At 41.9% G+C, this 14,138-nt stretch overlaps 1 pseudogene; it reads right to left on the bottom strand.

The window, feature by feature from the left end:
- Window positions 1-5,059: 5,059 nt before the first annotated feature.
- LOC118882404 lies at window positions 5,060-6,210 on the bottom strand (annotated as a pseudogene).
- Window positions 6,211-14,138: the final 7,928 nt, after the last annotated feature.

Genomic DNA, 14,138 nt, shown 5'->3' with positions numbered 1-14,138 from the left:
ATTAGAAAGTTGAGTAGCAGAGAAGACACATAATTTACTCAAAGTCAGAGAGTTAGTAATTGGCATTGCTGGTTAGTCCACTACCCAAAATACATGAAATATTGAATATTTAAATACCAGAATAGACTGCCTTCCTGGGAAGACTGATGCCATTCATTCAATATCTATCTATCTATATCATATCTACATCTATATCTCTCTCTCTACATATCTATACCTATCTATCTGGCAAACCTAACTCAGAAGTTATATATGTCCATCTATTCCACAGTCAAGGAAACAAATGCAAAGATGTTCACACAACCAAGAACCTCCAAACACTGGAAGAAAATCAACATCATCAGAAGGACATGTCAAATTACTTTGAAACTGCAGTGAAATTACAAATTACATGAAAAAGATATTGCTTCAGGAAGCAAAGTTTAAAGCATCAAAACAAGAATAATTTAGAATAAGTATAATTCTTTAGAATAAGTATAATTAATGTTATCAAATGATATAATAATGCAAAAATGAGAGTATTTTCTAAATAAATTAATTCGAAACTCTTAGACATCTGGAGAAAAGAAAATAAGGTCAAAGAAATTAAAAAGTGGGTTAAAGAGCAGAATTAATGTAGCTGAAAATTGAATTTGTAAGCTGGAGGATGTCAACAAAGAATTCTTCCAAAATATAGCCCCAAAGATAAGAAAATGGAAAGTATTAAAGGAGCATGGTGAGACAGAGAGGGCTTATCATATTGTTCCAAATTCTGCCTAATTCAATTGGCAAGGGGAAAAAAATAACAAAACAGAATTGAAGGGAGGAATAAATAACAGAAGACAAAATTTTCAGAAATGAAGACATAAGTCCTCAAATCCAAACAGACCACTGGGTGTTAGGTAGGACAAATGTAACAGACAAGCCACATGTACACATCGTGATGACGTTTCAGAAAAAGAGTGTCCTAAAGTCTAATAAAGCAAAATAATAGAGATTGTAATTTCTCTATAAAGGAAAAAGAATCAGATTGGAATTATATTTCTCAAAAGCAAGAGAGGATTTCTGAAAGCAATAGAGCAATATCTTCAAAACTGTTGCCATGTTAAATTGAAGAAGACTTGGAATATAGGGAGTAGTGGTCAGCCAAAGAAATAGTTAATTATTAATTCTAAAAAGTATTAATTTTTAAAATAATTAATGACAACTAATAAAAACTTGAACCCATAATTCTAAATGATTTTAGGACAGTTCAGATCATGGAACAAGGGAAAAGCTTTACATTTAAGAACTTTTAACAACATTTTTCTCCAGCTTTTTGAACAAGGGACTCACATTTTCATTTTGCACTTGGTGCCACAATTTATATAGCCACCTCTGTCACCCAAAGAGGACACTTGAGATTTCTTTTGCTAAAGAAACTGGAACAAAGAGACTCTGTATTTGGAGACAGGCAAATAAGAAAATTGGGTGAGAAAAAGGAAAATTAAGTTAGTTGCTAACTGATTTAGAGACATCCTTAGTCTTCCATCTCCAACATGGGAGATTGTAGGGTCTTTTTCTGGAACAACTGAACCACTCAGAGGAAAGAACTACACGTCCTGGCGTTTGAAGGTCACTAATATTGTTGGTGGCCCATTCCACCAACATACACTAAATTATTCAATATATAAGTTCTTCCATGCACAGACGGCCAGTTCCAAAACATTTTCATCCCCTCCAAACATGACCCTGTATCCAGGGCTTAATGCCCTCACTCCCATTTCCCCTTCTGCCTTTTAATTTAGGAATTGCACCCATTTGCATTTATACAATATTTAACATATATTGCATCTTAGCTTCTATTTGTTTTCTTCACAACGTTTATCACAACATACAATTACTTCACTATCATTGACTTATCAACTTTTTTCATGCCTGTCTCCCCACTAGGCTAGGAGCTCCCTGAGGACACAGCCATTCCTGTCTTATTCACTATTAGAGCCCAGAGTCTCCCACAGTGCTTTGCCCACATTGTCTCTCAGTTAACTGATTTGAGTGAACAAATGTGAAAGGGCTCAATAAACTGTATGTGACCAAAATGACAGCTTCTGATTATAGAATGGATAGAGAGCAGATTCCCTGAGGCCTGAGATCGTATCATGTTGATTCTGAGACAGTATGAATGACAGATGTGCTACCTGGGTCACCACACCTCCACCAACCGGGCAACGTGAGGAGTCGGGCAGGATGGACCACTGTATGCTTTCCTAGCTGGAGTAGAGCAGAAGCAAAGGCAGAAACATCTTTCTTTTCTCTTTTTCCCTCCCCCTATCCCCCTCCCAAACCACAAATGGAACCTGTGAAGTTCAACATGACTCTTATTTCTCCTTTGCCTTCCCAGGCCCTTCCTTTATCTTTGGTTTCAAGCCTGAGAATAAATCTCTTGGTCACGTTACTTAATCAGGTTCTCCCAGGGAAAGGACCCTGCTGCAGGGATGACAGGAACCAGACTCCAAATGGTTTTCCAGGAGCTGAGGGAAGTGAAGGCTTTTCCTGCAGTTTCTCTTGCCAAAGAATTAAGGAAAGGATGTGGGTCATAGGGCTACAGCAGTGCAAGGAGGAATTCTAACACTTTCTCTAGGACTGGAGGGAAGGTCTGTTTCCCTTCAGTAGATGCTGCCCTTTGCTTTTCATGTGGTGTCTGGCTCACCTCATCAGAGGTTCTGTGCTGGGAAACCAGGGCCATAGCTGGCTTGGGTGGCTTATACTAAGATATACAGAAAGGAAATTAAGCCCTTTATTTCTATTATCCCTCCTTGGGCAATGGCAAGAAATTTTGCCTTGAGAGCCTTTATTTCATCCAGGAGAATCGCCTTTTCCCTTCGGGAGAGATTCCCACCTCTCCAAGCAGCTGTTGCTCTCAGTAACCATTTACTTCCCAGTGACCTCAGTCTGAAGGTGTCCTGTGGCATCAGCATCCTGTTTCCCTGGTCATCATCAACGCAGCAATAAAGAGCACGACAGCAGGAACCCCCCCCCCTCCCATCACAGCTTGCTTTCCACGTTATAAAGTTTGAGGACAGCATCATGTCACCCACACAAGGAAGGAGCATAGTTCTCCAAATGAGTTACAGCATGGGTGGCAGGAACAGCTACATAAAGTTTAAAAAATGAATCCTGTGTCCTGCAACAGTGCAAACAACTCAAATTTGCATTCAAGATAAAAACGGAAAATGGAGAAAAACCAGGGAAGAACTACCACTCTAAGGGTAGACGGTACCCTCCCCAGAAACCTCAGCCAACACCTGCCTCTGCTGGGTGCTTCACAGATCCCTGCTCCTGCAGAGCATCTTGGTGTCCAGACCACCATGAATTTGGAGCTGGAGGAAACGTGACTTCCTTGGCTTCCTCCACAAGTGTCATTCCCAGTCAGGAGCTGAGGGGACCCCACCCTCTGGTTTCTCAAAGCAGTTTCTCTGGAGGTCCCTTTCTTGCCACATTGTATTCTTTTCTCCATGTTCTCATTCTTTTGTGTTTGTTTCTTAGTTCTTTTACCTGCTAGAAACTTTAACATATATTATTAATGTCTTTCCTGACAGTCCCCACACGGGACTTTTTATTATATCTTGACTATGTTTAGACAAAGCTTAGCTCATGGGAGGCACAAAGTACATATGCACAAATAAATAGGGGGTGGGGTTCCCGCACACCAGAATTTTGTGTCCAGTGCCATCTCTGACCATTCCAGGCCACCAAAAAGATTGCCTCAATTCCTTTTTGTGAGGAGAAATGACACCTACACATATATTCAGGCTCCTCACTGGATAGAGCAAGGCCTGAGTCTTGGTTTAAGAATGAAAACTTTAAAGATTCTTGAAGGAAGTGAACTATAAAGCAATTCAGTTTTCTTTAAAATTACTCTGTTGTGTTTATGCTGATCAACAAGTTCAGGAGAAAACTAATATTCATTCTAAAGTTAGAGAAACAAACTTTAGTTCACCTTGCTTGTTTTGCACTACTTTAAACCAATCTAATGGGTTACATTTATTTAAATTTAAAATGCCTTTATCCATAGATGGTAAATCATACTGAATAACAATGATACCTGACTTTCAATTTCTTGAGCTTAGCTAAGAAATTCACGTCTCTTTTCTTTTTTCTTCTTTTGCATTTTCTCAAAGGTTTATTTAATTTAATTTTTTTTGTATTTTATAATTCTTTTTTAAAATTTATTTTATTCAAGTATAGTTGATTTATAATGTGTTAATTTCTGTTGTACAGCAAAGTGATTCAGTTATACATATATATACATTCTTTTTCATTGTGGTTTATCACAGGATATTGAATATATTTCCCTGTGCTAGGTCAGAATGGCCATGATTAAAAAGTCTACAGATAACAAATGCTGGAGAGGGTATGGAGAAAAGGGAACCTTCCAACTCTGTTGGTGGGAATGTAAAATGGTGCAGCTACTATGGAAAACCGTATGGAGGTTCCTCAAAAAATTGAAAGTACAGTTGCCGTATGAGCACAGCAACCCCACTCCTGGGCATATATCCAGACAAAACTGTAATTTGAAAAGATACTTGCACCCCAGTGTTCATAGCAACACCATTTTCAATAGTCAAGACATGGAGAAAACCTAAATGTCCATTGACAGATGAATGTGTGTGTGTGTGTGTGTGTGTGTGTGTGTATACATATATACATATATATATATGCCATATATATATACAATGGAATATTACTCAGCCATAAAAAAGAATGAAATAGTGCCATTTGCAGCAACATGGATGGACCTAGAGATTATCATGCTAAGTGAAATAAGTCAGAAAGAGAAAAACATATGATACCATATGATATCACTTACATGTGGAATCTAAAATATGACACGTCTCTTTTCTATAACATGTATTGAGAGGTAGGAAAAGTCAATTTAGTGGACATTATTAACTAATTTCACATATATGCCAAATCTTAGATAAATGGGTGCATTATAGATGAGCAGTAAGTATGGGTATATAGTGGCCAGGCGACCTTCAGAGTGCTCTATAGGGTTTAATACACAGGTTGTGTTTCCACTGATTTATGCTAAAACTTACCTTCTCTGAATCTTTAACATAACCAATTCCAAATCTACCTGGAGAAGGGTGGTATCTTTTTAAATTTTCTCCAAGTCATTGTTTTTCTAGCCATGTTTCAGTTGCTGCTTGCTCTTTCAAGGTTTAGTTGCTTTCGGGTCTTCTTTAGGATCTTGAATTTTTCATCTGTCTCACGGTCTCCAGATGTTAACCGAGATACAGTGTTCCTTGGTGTGCTCTGTGGGGCAGGGGTGGGTGCCGTATCTTGGTTCTTGTCATTTCCTGCTTTGCAGCTTTCTTAGTCTCGTATTTCCTTTGATTTTCAAGGACTGCTTTTGATAATGGCTTATCATTTCCTGGTTGTGGTTTCTTATTCTGGAGTGGTTTCTTCTCAGGCAGCTTGGAACTGATGATTAGTTTTTTCCTTAAAGCTGAGGATCTATCAACCATTGTGAATTTATGTTCCTAACCGGGCACTTCCCTTAAAACTGCTTGGTAAGCTATTGTTTTCACTGGAAATAGTCCATCCAAAAATGGTTGCCAGGACAGGGCTGGCATAATACCAAACTTGTACCCATTATTAACGCACAAGCTGGGAGCATGCATGGCAGTAAAAACGTGCTCCCAACCTGGGCACCAAGCAAAATATTTAGGATCAGAGGTTACTGGTTTAGAAATAGGGTTGCATTTAAAAATATCCCATGATTCCATTTTTCCTTCAGATTTCTAAATCTAGCTAGCATTAATATATGGCCATGAGGACTAAATAAGCTACATTAGAATGCCAGTTCCAAAGTCAAACACTGATCACATTTCAAGTTGAAAATCATCTCTTTGGCAGGCATAAATCCATAAAGAGCATAAGACTCAGTAGACCCAGAATTCCAAATTACATCATAAGTGGAGCTGTGCTTTGGTAATTGAACAGATTACAGCATTTTCTCCATTTGTGGAAGTGACACATCATTTGCTCCCTGTAGCAGGAAGTTCCTGTCTTGTCAAATCTGTCCTAGCCATTACAACACAGCAGTTGCTTTCTTATTCCATAGCATCATAACCTTATCAGCCTTAGAGGAATGATCGTTGGCTAAACCTGCATGAGGTCCACCAAAGTTGGGGTATAGACATAACCTAACAAATACAGGTGCACCTTTACTCCCTGGAACATAGACAGTCCCCTTGTGTGATTGGAGTCCAAGTGATGACACACAATATTTACGCAATTATTATGTGCAATAGGTACTCAATATATATTTGTTAAATGAATTAATTGTTGTCTTTCTCCCTTGCCCTCAGTGCCCAACATGATCAGAAAATAGCTATTGACTGAAGAATAAATAGATGAATGAATGATAAATACATATTTCTATTGTTCATTCTTCTGCAAATGCCCTCCAAGCATGGCGAAGCAGCCCCTGGGCATGAGAACACCTCTTCCCCAATCTTTCTCCTGGTTCTGGTCATATGGCAGTGTTGTTTATAAGCAGGTTTCCTTTGATCATTTCCAAGACAAGAATGAATTGTGTGTTGGTGAAAGACATGACTGTGGAATCCTGAAATATCTCCCAGCTCACCTTTTTTTACTGGAAAAGAAGAGCCTGTGGATGGGGGACCCTGAATAAGAGAAAGTTCTGATTTTCCTTGTCTGTGGTTTAGACTAAAATAAAAGTGAATCCCTGACCTGGTCTTCCCTTTGACTAGGTCTCCTACTTACTCCTGTGCATTTTCTCCAGTTGGGGATCTCTGTGAATCAGTAGGTCTCAGGCCAGGCCAGAGTCACATGGAAGCTTGTCAAGTGGTCAACTGGGGAAGGCGAGGGGCAATAGGAATGGTCTGAAGATGAAGCAAGGGGACTTATCACAGCAACCACCAAGACCTGCCTCCAGGTTTACCTTTTGTCTTCCCTTCCAGGGACCTTGGTCTCTAACCCTGGCCATCCTCACCCTCCTTTGGAGAAGGCTCCTTCTAAAACTGGCTGTAAAGTAGGACATGTCCCTCCAGATCTGACTCCCACCCCTCATGTCCCAAAGACCAGCCTAAATGGGAAACGAGAATGCTCTCCTGACTTTCCAGAGCTTCCTCTCCCCACAGCTGGGCACTGGACTCGTATATGGAAGAATCTGTCTGGGAGCACCAGGAAGGGTGGATATTCACAATCCCATATCCAGGTGTTCTGTCCAATTAGTGAAGCAAGGCTCCTATGTGGGAACCCTTCTTCACATGCCTGTCCTCCCAGTGCCTGGCTCTGAGGGGGACCCACTCTTTCCACCAAGGGTCAGACTCCTGCTTTGTGTCCTGAAGCTGCCTCACATGTTCATACTTTTGGTTCTTTTGGTTGCTGGTGGAAACTGGCACACTCCACGTCTCCATCCAAGTAACTCATTTGTTTAAAATTTTGGAACATCTGAAAAATCAAGAGTGTTAAAATGTGTGTGTGTGTGTGTGTGTGTGTGTGTGTGTGTGTGTGTGTGTTTGAAAGAGCATATGGAAAATCCCCTTCCCCCAGCTCTTTATAACCCTTCCCAGGCACTAAAAGCACAATGGCCATAACTCTCACCCATCCAAAAAAGTGCCGAGTGCAGCACTTTCTTGTTTTATATATCCTTGCTCTTAAGTGCTCACTGTTTGGATTTCTGATCCCATAACTTTATTTAAAAATTGAGTTTTACTGATGAGTCCCAGGGATGAAATGTACAGTGTGGGGATTACAATCAATAATAATGTAATATCTTTGTATAATGACAAAGGTGGTCAAAAGGTACAAACTTCTAGTTATAAGATAAATAAATACTAGGGATATAATATACAACATGATTAATATAATTAATACTGTCGTATGTTATATATGAGAGCTGTTAAGAGAGCAAATCATAAGCGTTCTCATCACAAGGAAAATATATATTTTTCTTTTTCTTTTCTTTTGTATCTATAGGAGATGATAGATGTTCACTAAATGTATTGTGATCATTTCATGATGTATGTAAGTCAAATCATTCTGCTGTACACCTTAAACCCATCCTGTGCTGTGTGTCAATCATACCTCAATAAAACTGGAAGAAAAAATTTTAAAAAATTAAAAAATTTTAAAAATTGGGTTTTAGTGGAACTTCGCACTATTTGAGCTTTCTTCTGGCCAAGGGCTTCACCTCTGTGGCGGCCCCTCCTGCTCTATGAAGCTGGACCAGCATGACACCTGTTTCCCAGTGGTGCTACAGGGTCTGGTTAGGGACATTGACCATCATGTGACAACGGTAACTCCAGAGGACCCTAACACCACAGAAGAAATGTCACGTGGATCTCTCAAAGTCCTATACCTTCTGGCCCCTGGCTGTCCCTTTCACCTCGTCCCCTGCCACTTTGCAGAAACCTGGCGCTCTATAAATGCTTATTGAATGCACGTTCCCACTGTCCTTTGCTCTTCCCACTACCCACATTCTTAAGATTCTCTGGCTACATCATACTCTTCCATGGGTCTGAGCCCTTGAACAAGCTCTTCTGTCTTCCCATGGTGCTTTGAGAATGCACATTTTCCAGTTTCACATTGGTAAGTTGGGTCCCTGTGTTTATCTTGGAAATGGAGAAATTGAAAAATGTCTGCAAAGCAGTTGGAAGACTGAAAATGATACCATAAATGGTCCTGAGACATCAAGGAAGTTTTGGAGGATAGGAGGCTGATGGCATTGGAGCCAGCGATATCCAGATATTTAGGATTCATATCTGAGGGGGAAGGGATGGGCTTCTGCAGAGAGCCTGTAATTCACTCAACTTAGAGCATCGGGGCTGGGAGTGCTGGGGATCATGCAGAAAGCAGGGTCAGAGGGAAAGACTTTGGGGACCCTGCTAATGGCCTGCCGAGCTTCCTTTTGCTCAGCCTGTGTGTGGAGGAAGAGGATGTGCCTGCAGGCTCTGAGCCCCAGTGGACAGGGGCACAGGGAACCTCGGCTGACTCTGGCCTACACCATAAACCAGGAAACTCCAACCCAGTGACTCAGCCCTGCAATGAACTCCTAATTCGCTTGGCAATTGAGGCAGGATGAGTTAATCTATATCTGTGCAGAAGGCAGGATGATCAAAATCTATTAAGTGAAAAAAATGAGTCACAAAAATTATATGCATACACAAATAGTGCATGCACACACACACTCATACACACCCCTTGAAGAATAATCACCACCATACTAACACAGGATGCAGGCTTTTAGGTGGATATTCCCTTAAATATGCTGTCTTATTTTTGCCCTATGTGATGGTCCAGTTCCTGATTACTGAGGGGCTGGCTGATTCTGATTGCCCTGGTGGTTTATGGCTCCAGGAAACTGACCCCCAGTCCTCTGCCAGCACATTCCAAGTCCCCATTTCCCTTCCAGGGTGGTTCCACTTCTGCTGTGCAGCCAGTCTGCTGACTAGGTTGACTATGGTCTCTCAAAAGAATCAGCAGATTCTTTGTAGGCTATTTGCATTTCATCGAGCTTGGTTTGATGTAGAAACATTGGCTTGACTATTGACTTTTTTTTAATTTAAATTAATTAATTAATTAATTAATTTTTATATTTATGGCTGTGTTGGGTCTTCGTTTCTGTGCGAGGGCTTTCTCCAGTTGCGGCAAGCGGGGGCCACTCTTCATCGCGGTGCGCGGGCCTCTCGCTCTCGCGGCCTCTCTTGTTGCGGAGCACAGGCTCCAGACGCGCAGGCTCAGTAGTTGTGGCTCACGGGCCCAGTTGTTCCGCGGCATGTGGGATCTTCCCAGACCAGGGCTCGAACCCGTGTCCCCTGCATTGGCAGGCAGATTCTCAACCACTGCGCCACCAGGGAAGCCCCTGACTATTGACTTTTAAGTAAAGTATTAATTGTGTCAGTAAAGGCCTCTGGGTTTTTTTTTCCATTTCTTCAGGGCCTGCAGAAATACAATTGGACTTTCTTTTAATGTTAAAAAGGACCGATCTCAGCCACCTCATCCCTGGCTTCTTTCTCTCTGCCTCTGCATAACCCCTGGCCTGTTCTGGTACAGCGGTTGGGAGGGGAGTCTTGGCTGCCTGGTCTGGGTCACAGGGGATACCAGGTTCTGAGGATTCAGCCAGAGGTTCCAAGAATACCCTTGGGGAGACTGGCACCCAGCCAGCCGTTTGCCTGACTTGGCTGCAGCCCCAGCCTGCTTTCGAGGTATTTAGCAAGTGCAGCATGAATGCCGCTGGCATGGCCCCCAATGAGGGAAAATAAAACACGTCATTTCTCAGGGACAATTCTCAGTGTCAAGTTCAGTGTTGTTCAAGTGGCCCCGACAGAGAAGTGTGTTCACCTGTCTCTAGAGCGTCCCCCTGCCCTCCCAAGGGCCTGTGGGACAACTGCAGGCATCACTTCACGGGAACGACTGCCCAGAGGACACAGGAACAACGAGAAAGTGATCCTGTTCTGTTTTCTATGAAGAAGTGAGCATCACCTGAATTCCCACTATTTAAGATAATCACCGTTAATATTATAGAACCAACTTTCTCATATATTTTAAAGCATGTATATACACACACACACACACACACACACACACACAAACACACGCAGGTATATATATATTTAACTGTATATGTAATTGAATCCTAGACACTTCAGCTATTATGTTATGAGACTCTGGATACTCATTAAATCTTGTGTTTTTGCGGGCATCCTCTGGCACCGTCCCAGCCGTGAGTGGGAAGGCTGCCCCATTACTGCTGGGTGGGCATTAAAGTCCAGGCTCTGACGTGGTGTCCACTGACTCTGGGGAGTGGGAAGGAGCTCATTATTGTTTAGCGAGGATGGAATTCCAGGCTCCCTACTTAGTTTACTTTGCCACCATCTTGAGGAGGGCTGGCGGGGTTTGGGGGCAGCCTTATTACACCCCAATGAGAGCAGAAGTGTTTGCCTGTGCTGGTGGGGAGGAAGGTGGGGCTGCAATTTTTTCTGTGGTGTCTGGCTGGAGTAAAATTGTAATTGTCAAAAACTTTTCTGTCTTGTGATGATACCCCAATTCTGGTCCTTCGGCTATAAAAAAAATAGGATTGGTGGGCCCTTGTTTCTGTACCTATTGGCATTTCCAGCTTGCTGTCTTCTCTAGCACCCAGTCTAAAATATGTGAATCCAAAAGAAAACCCAAGGAACTCACCACCATATCATGGTTTGGGTTCTGAAGTCCCTAGCCAGTCTGCCTTTTTCTCTCTGCTTTGCAGCCTTCTTATGTTTGTTTTATAATGTCCAGCTTTTTAGCAGGAGGAATAGGAATAAATATATTTACTTCATCATTGTAGAACTAGAAGTCCTCAATTATTTTGTTTTTAATGTTTAGGTTTTTTCTAGATGGTTTATGGCTCAATTTTAATTTTATACTATCTGAATGTCTTTACATTTGGATTCAGCCCATTCACACTGATTTCAAATATAGATACTGAGCTATTCATTTCTTCCATTTTGTTTACAACTTTTGTACTTAGTCATGATTTTTTTTCTTTCCTTAGTTTGTTGATCTAGTCAGGTAAAATTTTATTTCTCTTCCGGGTGCCCTGGTCTTTCTAACTTGGATATTCTATTATGCATCTCATTGCACTCAAAGTGGCTTCTTATCTTAAGGGTTCCACAGCTAATAAGTGCAGAGTTCTGTTGCTGCTCTGAGTATTTTGAGATCCTGGGGCAGTTTTCATCTAGAAACACAGAAGCTGTGGCTTCTCAGTCAGTTCCTTGGAGCAGGCCCACATTCTTATGCCTCTCTGAAGGGACATTGGAAAGCTAAGTTGTGGAGGCCGGAAGCAGAGGAAGTGGCCCATGTTGACTCTAGGGATATCTCAATATAGCTGTCTTCTCTGGGCATGCTGACAATTCCTATCATTTAAGGCAATGGCAGCACTAAAACCTCACACCACCATCATCTGCTTTTGTTCCATATTAAATGCATCCACTGGTCACAGCCCAACAGGAGCCTGGAGGGTCCACTTTGGACAGGGAACACAATTTCAAAGAAGGCCCTCTGGCCTCAAGCTGGTTCTTTTTAAAAGGTGACATGAGGGCATGACCTAGAATCTCAAAGAATCTCAAATGTCTGTCTTTTTGGGACTGGCCTTCTTTATCCATCATAATAGTTTGGTGGATGGAGATGGAGTGTCTGGGCCTGGAGCCACCTGGGCTGATAGGACATTGGGTTAATTGTTTCCACCTGGCACTTGTCTGTCATTCTTGTTGTCTTCTAAAGGACCCTTGTATTTAGGCCACAGTTGGTGAAGAAAAGCAAAGACTTGTGGCATTTTTAAGTTTTTTTCTGAAGCAGCATGACCTCCCAAAAATGCTATGCCTCTCAAGTCCAATATTCACTCAAGTTAGGTCAGGATGCAGAGAGTTGAATATTAACTGGGTGTGTACCGCTTCTAACTCTGAACACTTGCTTACCCTTTCTGTGCCCCGATGTTCCCCTCGAGAATTTGTTGTCAGCAATCCAAGATTAACTAAGAAATCATATAGCAAAGTATCCCGGACTCAACCAAGGGTTCTTAAGTTCTGTCCTGCTGGTCTGACGTGGTGATCTTTTTTCTGTTGTATGCTAATACACAAGAGAGTGCTATCAAAATGTGCTTTAATGCAGTGAATCTGCTTAATTTCTGTGAAGTCCATTTTCCAAATAGAAATATCGCATTTATACATATAAAATCCAGTTCCTGGAGAATTTTAGACTCTTAATGTTTTATAGTATCAGCCCTCTAATTTCACAGTAGGAAAATCTTAGACCCAAAGCATGGCTATGACTGACCCAGAGTCTCCTGGCCCCCAGCCCAAGTGCCTTTCTCCACACCCAGTAACTCACTGGCCTTTTGGTGTTACCTGGCTGAGCACAGAGCTGTGAGTGGGACGCTCATACGGACGGATGTAAACAAGGCAAGTTTCACATCAAGAAAAATGCCATTTTCCCTCTGCCTGATTCTTCTCCTCTGAGTTTTCTCATACTGTGCTTTGTCCATGACCAGAACTTTATCCTTTGAACCATGTTATGTGTCCTCATTCAGTGATCAAGCACACTGTGTGGAAAATGTACTTATTTCTTCCCCTTACCCCTTCCTTCTATCTCCTTTGGTTTGGAAATACAGCAGTGAACAACACAGACCAAACTCCTTTCCTCATGAAGCCTTCATTCTCATTTGGGGAGACATAGTATAAAGAAAAAATGAGGAAAATGTAAAATATGTCAAGTGGTGATATGTGTTATGCAGAAAATTAAGTCAGGGGAAGGAGACATGGAGGGAGATCTGCAATTTTAAGCAGTTGGCTCAGAGAAGTCCTCATGGTGAAGGTGGCATTGAAACAAAGCACTGAAGGAAGTGAGGAGGAAGTCCTATGGAGAGCTGGGCAGAGAGTGTCCCTGGCAGGGCATGCAGCAAGCATCACCTCCCCGCGCTGGGAGCTCTCCTGGGATGTCAGGAGGAGACCATTGTGAGTGGTGCAAAGTGGGCAAGAAGCAGAGCGGTAGGAAGTGAGAAAGAGAGATAATGGGACAGGGGCTCGGAGTGGACAGGCAGGGGCAGGCTAACCACGAAGACCTTATCAGAAACTGTAATGAGCTAGGAGGATACATTGTACAGCACAGGGAATATAGCCAATATTTTATAATAACTATAAATAGAATATAACCTTTAAAAATTGTGAATCAGTATGTTGTACACCTGTAACTTATATAATATTGGACAATACCATACTTCAGTAAAAAAAAGAAACTGTAATGACTTTGACTCTCATTCTGCGTCTAATGAGGAGCCATTGAAGGCTTTTGAATGAGGAGTGACATAACCAGCTTTTCGTTTTAACGAGTTCACTCTGGTTGCTGTGTGGAGTTAAGAGTGTAGGGGGCCGAGGGCAGGGGAGGCTACTGCAGAGATCCAGGCAGAGGTGGTGGTGTCTGGACCAGGGTCGAGGTGATGACAGGTGGTCAGATGCTGGAGGTATTTTGGAAATAAACGTGAGAGCCTATGCCGAGGGATTCTGTGGGTGTGAAACAGAGGAGCAAAAAATGCCCCCCAGAGTTTGGTGAGCAAGAGGAAACTCATTTTAAAAACGTGAAATTCAAGGTACAACTGGCCAAAGACAGAT

The sequence above is a fragment of the Balaenoptera musculus genome, chromosome 16 (genome assembly GCF_009873245.2).
Source record: "Balaenoptera musculus isolate JJ_BM4_2016_0621 chromosome 16, mBalMus1.pri.v3, whole genome shotgun sequence".
NCBI lineage: Eukaryota > Metazoa > Chordata > Mammalia > Artiodactyla > Balaenopteridae > Balaenoptera > Balaenoptera musculus.
This window is presented reverse-complemented; position numbering and strand designations above follow the sequence as displayed.